A 12025-nucleotide genomic window follows, 5' to 3' on the forward strand; every position below is an offset into this window, starting at 1 on the left:
CATTTTTTTATTGTTTTTAAGGATAATATTTTTAGTAGAACGTCTTATAAGAAATTTTTATATTATCTAAAGATGTTTTTAGCTTTATGAGTTTGATGATTTGACTCATCCAGAAAAGGCATGGTAAGGCTTACAGCACGGGTAGTGTGCACCAAAACAGCACTACCGCTGGGCACTCCGAGGCGCCCTCAGTTCTGTTTTTTCTGCGTGCCGCCCCTAGCAGTAGAAAATAATTTTCGATTCTGTACTGCAGGGGCACTCTTGGCGGTAATCATCAGTGTAGCCACATTGCTGTGCACTGGCCGATTACCACTGGGTTAGCGCATGAGCTCTTACTGCCTTCTAAATAGGTGGCAGTAAGGGCTCAGGCAGTAAATGGCTGCATGCTAATTTTACTATTAGCACATGGCAATTTAATGCTCCAGTGGAATAAAAGGCCTTTTTCCCCACAATGGTAAATAGTAGCCTAGCATGCAGCAGATTCATGTGCCAAAACTAGCACGGGCCACTTTTTACCATGGTTTAGTAAAAGGCTCCCTAGGTTAGGCTGCACCATCAAGCTTGTTTGATTCACTGCTTTGAAACTTGGTCCAGAGATGCTGGTAAGTGCACATCCCCTTCCAGCTCTTTCTTTCTCCTTTTTAAAAGAATCACCCATGCAATATTCAGTTGTCTTTTATTCTCATACTAGTGTGTGTCAGTTTGGTGAAGTCCGAATTTTACACCAATTGGAAAAACTCATTTTTATTTGTGTTTATTGGTTTTACTGATGTCTATGCCCGATTTCAATCATTTTAAAGTTTTTGTCATATACATATATGTATTGTTTTAATGATTTTCTTTTCAATTACTTTAAATTTACATTTTTTACCACATTTCTGATTTCTAACTATAATTTTTATTATGATTTATATTAAGATTGTATTTGTTTATATATATATATATATATATATATATATATATATATATATATATGTGTGTGTGTGTATGTGTGTGTGTGTGTGTGTGCATTTTTTCACAGTAATCAATTGCCCCTGAAGCAGTCCCTTGGGCAAAACATGGCCATGTTAGGCATGTGTGTATAAATACCCAGGAACATGTGTAGTTAATAAAGTCTACTGTCATACAGGACTAGTCTGCTCTTCTTTATTTTTCCTGTTGTAAGTAGGAGCTACTAAATTTTGGCATGCCAACGTGGCTTTACACTAGCCTTTTACACTAGCCTTCTATAACAGCTTATGTATGCCTTTATGCCGGTATACCATGAATGTTAAGTGCTCCCCCTTTGTGTTGCGTAAATTGATGTACCAATTAATAGAACTGCTCTTTGGGGCCCTTTTACTAAGGCATGGTACAAATGCTATTAGTAGTAGTAGTAGTAGGTAGGCCTAAAGCAGGCCTACTGTGCACTAAAAACACACTACCTTGGGACATACTGAGGCATCCCTTGGTAGTGTACTGCTTAGCACACACTAATCCCATGGCCATGAGCAGAGAGTAGGCATGCCTGCGCTAATTGGGTAGCGTGGGCACATTATTATGTGCTACCCAATTAGCACAGGAGTATCGCGGGAGCCCTTACCACCTCCTAAATACACGTGGCCATTTTACTGGCGTGCTAAAGGTGGCCACAGTGCGTAAAGGTTGCTTGTGCCACCTTTTTAGTATGCCTTAGTAAAAGGACCCCTTTGTGATCAAGCAGTTTAAAATTTTAAGCCTCTTCTATTCTAATCTAAAAAAATGGATGCCTTATAGGTAAATAGCTAAAGTAAAGGAATATAAGAAAAATAATGAGTAGTATTCACAAATTTTTCCTATGAATTGATATAATTTCCTTTGATGTAGAGGAAAGTTTTTGCTGGACACAATATTTATTTTTCATGGATTTAATAATATCCTCCATAAAAGACTCCTCAGGAAATTAAAAAGTCATAAAATAGGACACCATCCAGCTCATTTTTGAAAGTGATCGCTGGCGATCTTCCGACACAAATCGGGAGATCGCTGGCGATCTCCTGATCCCGGCTAAATCGGTATTATCGAAAGCTGATTTTGACCGGCCCCAACTGCTTTTCATCGCGGCACCAGCCAACCTTCAAGGGGGTGTGTTGGTAGGGTAGTGAAGGCGGGATGGGGGCAGAGTGGGGGTACGAGATGGCCGGCATCGCCTTATAATGGAAAAAAAGTGGCCGGTTCGAACGAGCATTTCGCCGGCTGGACTTGGTCCATTTATTTTTAGGACCAAGTCTCAAAAAAGTGCCCCAATTGACCAGATGACCACCGGAGGGAATCGGGGATGACCTCCTCTTACTCTCCCAGTGGTCACCAACCCCCTCCTACCCAAAAAAAAAAATAGAATTTTTTTATTCCCCAGCCTCTATGCCAGCCTCAAATGTCATACCCAGCTCCCTGATAGCAGTATTCAAGTCCCTGGAGCAGTATTTAGTGGGTGCAGTGCACTTCAGGCAGGTGGACCCAGGCCCACCCACCCCCACCTGTTACAGTTGTGGTGATAAATATTGAGCCCTCCAAAACCCCCCAAAACCCATTGTACCCACATCTAGGTGCCCCCCTTCACCCCTTAGGGCTATGGTAATGGTGTAGAGTTGTGGCAAGTGGGTTTGGGGGGGGGGAGAATTGGGAGCCTCAGCACACAAGGTAAGGGAGCTATACTCCTGGCACCTATTTTTGGGTTTTTTTTTAAAAATATTTAGAAATGCCCCCTAGGGTGCCCGGTTGGTGTCCTGGCATGTCAGGGGGACCAGTGCACTAGAAATGCTGGCTCCTCCCACGACCAAATGGCTTGCATTTTGCCGGGTTTGAGATGACTGGGCCCGGTTTTCATTATGGCTGGAAAACGAAGCTGGCTATCTCATGTAAACCCGGCGATCCTGCTCTAACCCCGACGATCGATTTAGCCGGCCCCAACCGTATTTCGAAAATGCGGTTTGCTCTGCCCTTTTGCGGAGCTGGCCCCGAAGATGGCTGGCCATCGATTTTGTCGGCGCCGTTCGATTATGCCCCTCAATGTCCCATTGGCATCTTGTTAGAGGATAAGAACAAAAAGTAGGACTAAATGGTCAATTTTTCCAACAGAAAGTGATGAATAGTGAAAGCGATCCTGGAATCTCCACTGGGACCTATGCTATTTAGCATATTCATACATGATCTGAAACAAGGAGCAATGAGTGAGGTGAACAAAATTTGCAGACGATGCTGAATTATTCAAAACTGTTAAAAGAGTAGAGGATTGAGAGGAATTACAAAATGATCTTTTGAGACTAGGAGACTGAATATCTAAATGGCAAATGAAATTTAATGTAGAGAAGTGCAAAGTGATGGTCTTAAGGAAAAATAATCCTGACTTGGAGTGTAATTTTATATCTGTGGGTATGTGTTATGTAGTAGTAGTATGTGTAAAAAGGATGTTTATAATCTGCTCCATGCTAGGGATGGACTGTTGTTTGCAACGGCATAGAAAACGTCAAAGACATAACCTACATCATTGCATGTTGTTACCAAAGGAAAACAAGCAGAAAAACCCACAACATTTTGTGTTTTGTCAGTTTCCAATAACGGTACACAATCTTTGGAAACTGCGCACAATATGGGGGGGGGGGGGGAGGAATTCAGTAAAGGTCACCCAAAGTTAGGTGCCAAGATGAGGCGCAAACAGTGCAAATTTTATAATGCCAGTTTTACATGGAACTGCTGTTATAGAATACTAGCTTAAGTTCACATTTTCAGGACTAACTGTAGGCGTGAGCATTTACCTAACTACTGTCAATTAGGCTCAGAAATACAACTATTCTAGAACACCACAACTAAATGCTGGGCACACCACTGACCTGCCCATGCTCCTCCCTTGGCCACGCCCCCCTTTGGAGTTGCGCACTATAAAAATTGGGTGCACTGATTATAGGAGAATTTTTATTTTGCCGCACATCCATTTTGCCCCCCCCCCCCCCCAAGAAAAAGGCCTTTTTTGCAGGCTCGACGAAAAATGGGCTGTGCACATCCAATACACGTGCCTACACCAGCATAGGCCATTTTTCGGCGAGCCTTAGCAGAAGGGCCCCTGTATGTTTTGGTTTTTTATTATGTATGTTATGCTAAGTTTAAGCGGGGTATAAGTTTTATGAATGAATAAATATTTATGATAGATACCAATCACAAGATTGATGCCTCATGGGTTTCCCATTAGATTTTAATAGGAGCAGGATCTTATGCTACAAATAGGAAAGAATGTATAGTTACCATCGCTTATATTCATGTAAGGTGGAGGTTTGGCCAGAATCTCAAGCAAAAACTCTTTGGGCATTTATGTAGCTCCTGGGATTAAGATATATGCTGAAAAACAATAAGCATTCAGAATTATAGTGCTTTTAGCCTTTTGGCTCAGAAATATATTGTGTTTTCTGATAATTCCGGTTTCATACATCCAGTCCAGTTGCACCAATCAAATGGCAGGTCTCCAATGGGTCTGTAACTGGCTCTCTGAGCCAGCTTAGGCTTGTGGAAAATGTATTGCTTCATGCCAATGTAGCAGTCATTGGACATCATCAGAAGATTTATTTATTTATAGTACATTTCTATCCCATATTTTCCCACGCACGCAGGCACAATGTGGCTAACATAGGAGAAGAAAAAATGACAATACAATAAGAGAAAATGGTAAGAGACAAGAAATAGGCAAGGAAGGGGAAGGGGGCATAACAGATACAGGGGTAAGGAAGTGGGACTATTGATCGATAAGAGTGTGGGGGGAGTAGACCAGTCCAAATAGGTGGGTTTTCAGCAGCCTCTTGAACAGGTGGTGATCATTTTGAAGTTTTAAGCATTTCGGCAAAACATTCCAATTCTTGGCACAGGAGTATTGGAAGGACGAAGTGAAGATCTTCTTGTATTTGACGCCTCTGCAATTTGGGAAGTGCAGGTTGAGATACGACCTCGAGATGGCAACTGCGTTTCTGGGAGGTAGGTCAATAAGGAGAAGCATATATTCTGGAGCCTGCCCGTATATGATTTTATGAGTTAGGGAGCAAATTTTGATAGAGATACGTTCTCTCACAGGCAACCAGTGGAGAAGGAAACGCAGAGGTTGAGCATGCTCAAAACGTGATTTTCCTAGGATCAGTCTCGCCGCTGTGTTTTGTGCAGTCTGGAATTTTTGCAAAAGATATCCATAGCAACCTGCATAAATCCCGTTGCAGTAATCCAGGTGAGATAGCACCAACCAATGAACAAGGGTGCGAAACAGTTCTCTAGTTAGGTAATATCTGACCTGCCGAAGCCTCCACATCGCATTGAACATTCTCTTAGTGACAGCTCATACCTGGTCGTCCAGATGCAAATGCTTGTCCAAGGTCACCCCAAGGAGCTTTAGGCTGCTAGATAGAGGGAGAACATAGTCATTTATAGTGAGGGTATCTGTTGGGACTGAATAGTATGGGGAGTGGAGAATAAGGCACTGAGTTTTATCCTTATTTAACTTGAACCGGAACACCCTCGCCCAGTGTTCCATTGTAGATATGCTGGTTGCCATCAGGTCGGAGATTTCAGCTACTGTGTCACGGAAAGGGATGGAAATGGTGACATCATAAGTACATAAGTAATGCCATACTGAGAAAAGACCAAGGGTCCATCGAGCCCAGCATCCTGTCCACGACAGCGGCCAATCCAGGCCAAGGGCAACTGGCAAGCTTCCCAAATGTACAAACATTCTATACATGTTATTCCTGGAATTTTGGAGTTTTCCAAGTCCGTTTAGTAGCGGTTTATGGACTTGTCCTTTAGGAAACCGTCCAACCCCTTTTTAAACTCTGCTAAGCTAACCACCTTCACCACTTTCTCCGGCAACGAATTCCAGAGTTTAATGTACGGATCAGTGTAAATGTACGGATTTAGGCCCAGGTTGCAGATGGCGGTAGCGAGAGGGATCAGCATGATGTTAAACAGCGTGGGTGATAGGGGTGAGCCCTGAGGCACCCCACAGGAGGCTCTCCAGGGAGCAGAAATGGTAGATTTCACTTTGACTTGGTAGGATCTGGATGACAAGAAGCCCTTGATCCAGTGCAAAACAAAGCCACTCACACCAAACGCGTCAAGGAGGTGTAAAAGGAGATCGTGATCCATCATATCAAAGGCACTGGACAGGTTAAACTGCAGTAAAATAATTTTTTTCCCAACCGACATCTCACGCTTAAAGGAAGACAGGAGAGTAACCAGCACTGTTTCGGTACTGTATTGGGCGCGGAAACCAGACTGCGAATGGTGAAGGATGTCATACTTCGTCAGATATTCATTTAGTTGAGTGTTGACTATACTCTCCATGACCTTGACCAACAGAGGTATTGAAGCTACAGGGCGGTAATTTGAGATTACATCAGGTTTGACCTTAGTGTTTTTGCAATGCAGGGCCCATAACTAGTAGCTTCTCTTGTTGTAAAGCTGTGCTATGCTGGCCTCTGTAATTTGTAGCTTTTTTAAACTATCTTTTCAGGTTTTGGCATCTAGATCACTGTGCGTGCAACAATTTGCACTTAGATCTTCAGTTTTCCGTATTCAGCCAGTAAAGGGACAAAACTAAATTACAGAGAATATGACACAAGCAGGCTCCATCTAGCTAACTCTATTACCTCTATAGTCGTAGGGTAATAAACATAGGCATTTTTAGGGGTGTTTATGTTGGGAGAGTAAAACAGGCGTATAAACACAGCGAAGGTGTCAAAAAATGGACAGATGACACTGTAAAGTCCAATTCTTTATTGCATTCATCAACTCAACATGGGCCTGTGTTTTGGCCAAAGGCCTTCCTCGGGCATCTCAAGATATAGTTTATATACACCTTGCGTTTCTGACATATTTGTCCTACACATCCAATAGAGACTCCTGAAACAGGCCTTTGGTCGAAACATAGGCCTGTGTTGAGTCACAGCATGCAATAAAGAATTGGATTTTATAGTGTCATCTATCCATTTTTTGTCACCTTTACTGTGTTTGTACGCTTGTGCTTTTGTAAGGGTTGTTTCCTCTGTCTTCTTTGTCTGGGAGAGGAAAACAGTACATGTAAATTTTCAAATATGCACATGTTATGTTACTCCCTTTCCCTAACTGATGCCTGCACAGATAGTAAGTGTAAAATACAAGGATGGCTTTAGCTGCTGATTTTCAGAGAAAAACACTAATGTATTCCCTTTGAATACTGGCTGTGATATACATCTACTGAAAGTGCTCAAGTACATTGCCAACAGCATGGGCTATTCAACATTATGGGATTCACTTCAGGAGTTGCCATTCAGAAAAAGACCTTGGAGTCACTGTGAACAGTATGTTGAAATCCTTAACTCAGTGTGTAGCAGCAGTGGAAAAACCAAACAGAAGGTTAGAATTTATCTAGAAAAGAATAGAAAACTAAGCTGAGGATTTCACAATACTTCAGTATTGATCCATGACGTGGCCTGGATTATTTTACCCAGTTCAGGTTGGTTCATCTCAAAAATGATACAGTGGGATATGCATTAATTTGAATCAACATCTCCCATGTTGTTTCTTGTTGGCAAATGAACATTTTGTGTTTTTTTCAGGTTCCATCAGAAATGCGCACTGTTCCGAAAGAGAACACACTCTTTCATGAGTTTGCACTATTTGAAGAGTTTGCACTGTTCACAAAGGAGTCCTTTTACCAAGCTGCGGTAAGCACTAGCACTTACCGCAGCTTACAAGGGCTTACCGTAGGGCATGCTGAGGTGTCCGGTAAAATCCTGGGGCCTTGTTTACGAAGTTGCGCTAGCATTTCTAGTGCATGCTAAAAATTAGCGTGCGCTGTGTAGATACACAAGGAATATTGTGGGCATCTACATGGTTAGCGCACGCTAATGCTTAGCATGCACTAAAAACGCTAGTGTGCCTCTAGAGCAGCTTAATAAACAGGGCCCCTGATGTGCACGCATTACCCATGCACTACACAAGTACATTTTATTTTTGGTTAAGGGGCGTGTCTGGGGATAGAAAGTAGGCATGTCTGTGCTAATCAGTACAGCCACATTGCTGTGCGCTAACTGATTAGTGCATTAGCTCTTATCACCTACAAAATGGGTAGTGGTAAGGGCCAACATGCTAAGGAGTGGAGAAGTGGCCTAGTGGTTAGAGCACCAGTCTTGCAATCCAGAGGTGGCCAGTTCAAATCCCACTGCTGCTCCTTGTGACCTTGGGCAAGTCACTTAACCTTCCATGGCCTCAGGTACAAACTTAGATTGTGAGCCCTCCTGGGACAAAGAAATATCCAGTGTAACTCACCTTGAGCTACTACTGAAAAAGGTGTGAGCAAAATCTAAATACATAAATAAATAGCAAGAGTTCCTTTATATGGTCCAACTTCCAAATCACATAATGTTACAAGGAGGAAAGAAGCTCACAATTGCAGTAAGCAACAAGAGCAGGGCTGCTTCATCATAGGCACAAAAAAACTCCTTGTATATATAAACAGCACACATGCAATAATCATCTTCATTCCAACATTTTATACATACTGACGCTTTGATACTGTAGTGCTGTGTTCCAAAATGTATGCAAAAAAGTACTTAGCTTGCGAGGATCTTCCTTTCACTTCTCTTCACAAAAATATATGAGACCGGGACCTACGGTGGCCAGCATTTTGTTGCATGCTTCATCCATTTTATTTGAATTACTGTTCAGGGTTCCTTCCCTTATTCTTCGGCTTAGTTAACATTAGCACATGGCCATTAATGTTGAAAATAGAAAACTGGCCATTTTCCGGCCATGGCAAAAAGTGTCCTTAGTGTGCGGAAAAGGCCCACGTAAGGGAGTGCTAAGGCCACTTCTTGCCACAGCTTTGTAAAAGGGCCCCAAAGAGTGCACCCTATTTGTAAACAGTACTGTGTGCATATGCGTATGCTTTTCCCCAAATTCTATATATGCTGCCTTAAGTTGAATGCACTAATTGGTCCGCGTGCACAACTTAATTGATTAACAAGTCAATCAGCACCGATAATTGGTACTTTTAACTAGAATTTACGCGCACAACTTTCTAGGCGTATTCTATAATGCGGTGCGAGTAAATTATAATGCGCACAGTTGAAAGGGGGCGGGGCATTGGTGTGGAATGTGCGGGTTGTGGGCATTTCAAAAAACTATGCGTGCTATTATAGAATATACCCAATCAGTGCCTAACTTAGGCGCAGGTATTTAGGCCTGGTTTTACGTGGCCTAAATGAATGCACCTAAAGTTTAGGCATAAGAATGTATTCTATAAACTATGCCTAACTTTAGGCATAGTTTATAGACTCATGCTAAGCGCATGGTTGTATGGCATTGATTTTTAAGGCACCATACACAGAATTTCCCTTTTTGTGAATAGTGCAGATTTTTTTTTCGAAAATAGGCATGCTCTTTCTGAAAGAACACAAAATGTTAATGACTCCTATAATGACAAAATGAGAGACATCTTCCCCTCCTCCCCCCCATAAAGAACATTCCTGGAAGCAATGTGATAAGAAATTTGTCTGGCTGCACAGCCCTATGATGTAATGGAACTATAAAAGGTACAGAGAAGGGCATAAAAAATTATTAAGGGTATATGGCATTGTTCCCTGATGAAGAAAGACTTGACAGGTTGTGCTGTTCGTCATCTTTGTCCTTTTGACTTTTTGCTTGTGGAATGAAACCAGAAAAGTCATCCGTGCATCTTGGAACATGGAAAATATACATTCTGAGAAAACTATATTCTTCAGCATGCAGTGGGATGTATCAGAATTCAACGTGACTAAGAATAAAGATGACACAGAAATTATTCAGGAGAGAGCAAAAAGTAACATATCCACCACAGATGTACAATATAGCAAAACAGCAAAAAAACTTCTTAAACTTGAAAAACCAAAGCCTAACTTTAAAGTTTGGAACGAGGACAGCTCATCTAACAGTCTCATATTCAGACTCCAAAAGGCCAGACAAAATTACTTAAAAATGAACAAATATAATGTGACCTTCCTTGGCAAAAAACAGAGTACTAAACTGCATGCTGAGAAGTTACTGTGTGAACTTAAAAACAAGGTGAATGTGACAATGCTCAAAAGGACAGAAATTCCTTCTGATGATTCTGAGTGGAAGGAATATCTGCCCGTGAAAAGCCTTGGTGAAGAAGCGAGACAGCTGGGACGTTGTGCTGTGGTGTCATCTGCAGGATCCATAAAGTCATCAGGACTTGGGTCTGAAATAGGTTTGTATTAACATTTGCATTTTCTCCTAATTTCTATAAATGATTCCTAAAATTAGGCACCCATTTGCAAGTCCTGTTAAAGAATAGGGTCATTTACGCGTGTAACATAATTAGTTAATTGTCACTAAATTGGTTCTTAATTGGGGATAATTACCAATAATTGATCTTAACAAGCACTAATGGGCTCTTTTACGTGCCAAACAGGATTATTATATCCAACTGACCAACTCTCTTGGCTCTAATCCTCGACTTCTCTTCACCACATTGAACTCTCTCCTCAAGGTGCCCCCTCCCCCAACTCCCCCTTCATTATCTCCTCAGACCCTTGCTGAATTCTTTCACAACAAGGTTCAAAAGATAAACCTTGCTTTCTCTACCTCACCAGCTCTCCCTCCACTAGTCCGTTCCCCTCTCTCTCCTTCCCCTCATTCCCTTTCCTCCTTTCCTGAAGTTACTATTGAGGAAACTACACTTCTCCTTTCTTCCTCAAAATGTACCACCTGTTCCTCTGATCCCATTCCCACCCACCTTCTTAATGCCATCTCTCCTGCTCTTATTCCTTTTATCTGTCACATTCTCAACCTCTCACTTTCCACTGCGACTGTCCCTGCTGCCTTTAAACATGCTGTGGTCACACCTCTCCTTAAGAAGCCTTCACTTGACCCTACTTGTCCCTCTAATTACCGACCCATCTCCCTCCTTCCTTTTCTCTCCAAATTACTTGAGCGTGCTGTTCACCGCCGCTGCCTTGATTTTCTCTCCTCACATGCTATACTTGACCCATTACAATCTGGTTTTCGCCCTCTCCACTCAACCGAAACTGCGCTTACTAAAGTCTCCAATGACCTATTACTGGCTAAATCCAGAGGTCAATATTCCATCCTCATTCTTCTTGATCTTTCCGCTGCTTTTGACACTGTCGATCACAGCATACTTCTCGATACCCTGTCCTCACTTGGATTCCAGGGCTCTGTCCTTTCCTGGTTCTCTTCCTACCTCTCCCTCCGCACCTTTAGTGTTCACTCTGGTGGATCCTTTTCTACTTCTATCCCTCTGCCTGTCGGCGTACCTCAGGGTTCTGTTCTTGGTCCCCTCCTCTTTTCTATCTACACTTCTTCCCTTGGTTCATTAATCTCATCCCATGGCTTTTCCTACCACCTCTATGCTGATGACTCCCAAATCTACCTTTCTACCCCTGATATCTCACCTTGCATCCAAACCAAAGTTTCAGCGTGCTTGTCTGACATTGCTGCCTGGATGTCTCAACGCCACCTGAAATTAAATATGACCAAAACCGAGCTTCTCATTTTCCCCCCCAAACCCACCTCCCCGCTCCCCCCGTTTTCTATTTCTGTTGATGGCTCTCTCATTCTCCCTGTCTCCTCAGCTCGAAACCTTGGGGTCATCTTTGACTCTTCTCTCTCCTTCTCTGCTCATATCCAGCAGACCGCCAAGACCTGTCGTTTCTTTCTTTACAACATCCGTAAAATCCGCCCCTTTCTTTCCGAGCACTCTACCAAAACCCTCATCCACACCCTTGTCACCTCTCGTTTAGACTACTGCAATCTGCTTCTTGCTGGCCTCCCACTTAGTCACCTCTCCCCTCTCCAGTCGGTTCAAAACTCTGCTGCCCGTCTCATCTTCCGCCAGGGTCGCTTTACTCATACTACCCCTCTCCTCAAGACCCTTCACTGGCTCCCTATCCGTTTTCGCATCCTGTTCAAACTTCTTCTACTAACCTATAAATGTATTCACTCTGCTGCTCCCCAGTATCTCTCCACACTCGTC

Source organism: Microcaecilia unicolor, chromosome 4 (genome assembly GCF_901765095.1).
Source record: "Microcaecilia unicolor chromosome 4, aMicUni1.1, whole genome shotgun sequence".
In the NCBI taxonomy this organism is placed as follows: domain Eukaryota; kingdom Metazoa; phylum Chordata; class Amphibia; order Gymnophiona; family Siphonopidae; genus Microcaecilia; species Microcaecilia unicolor.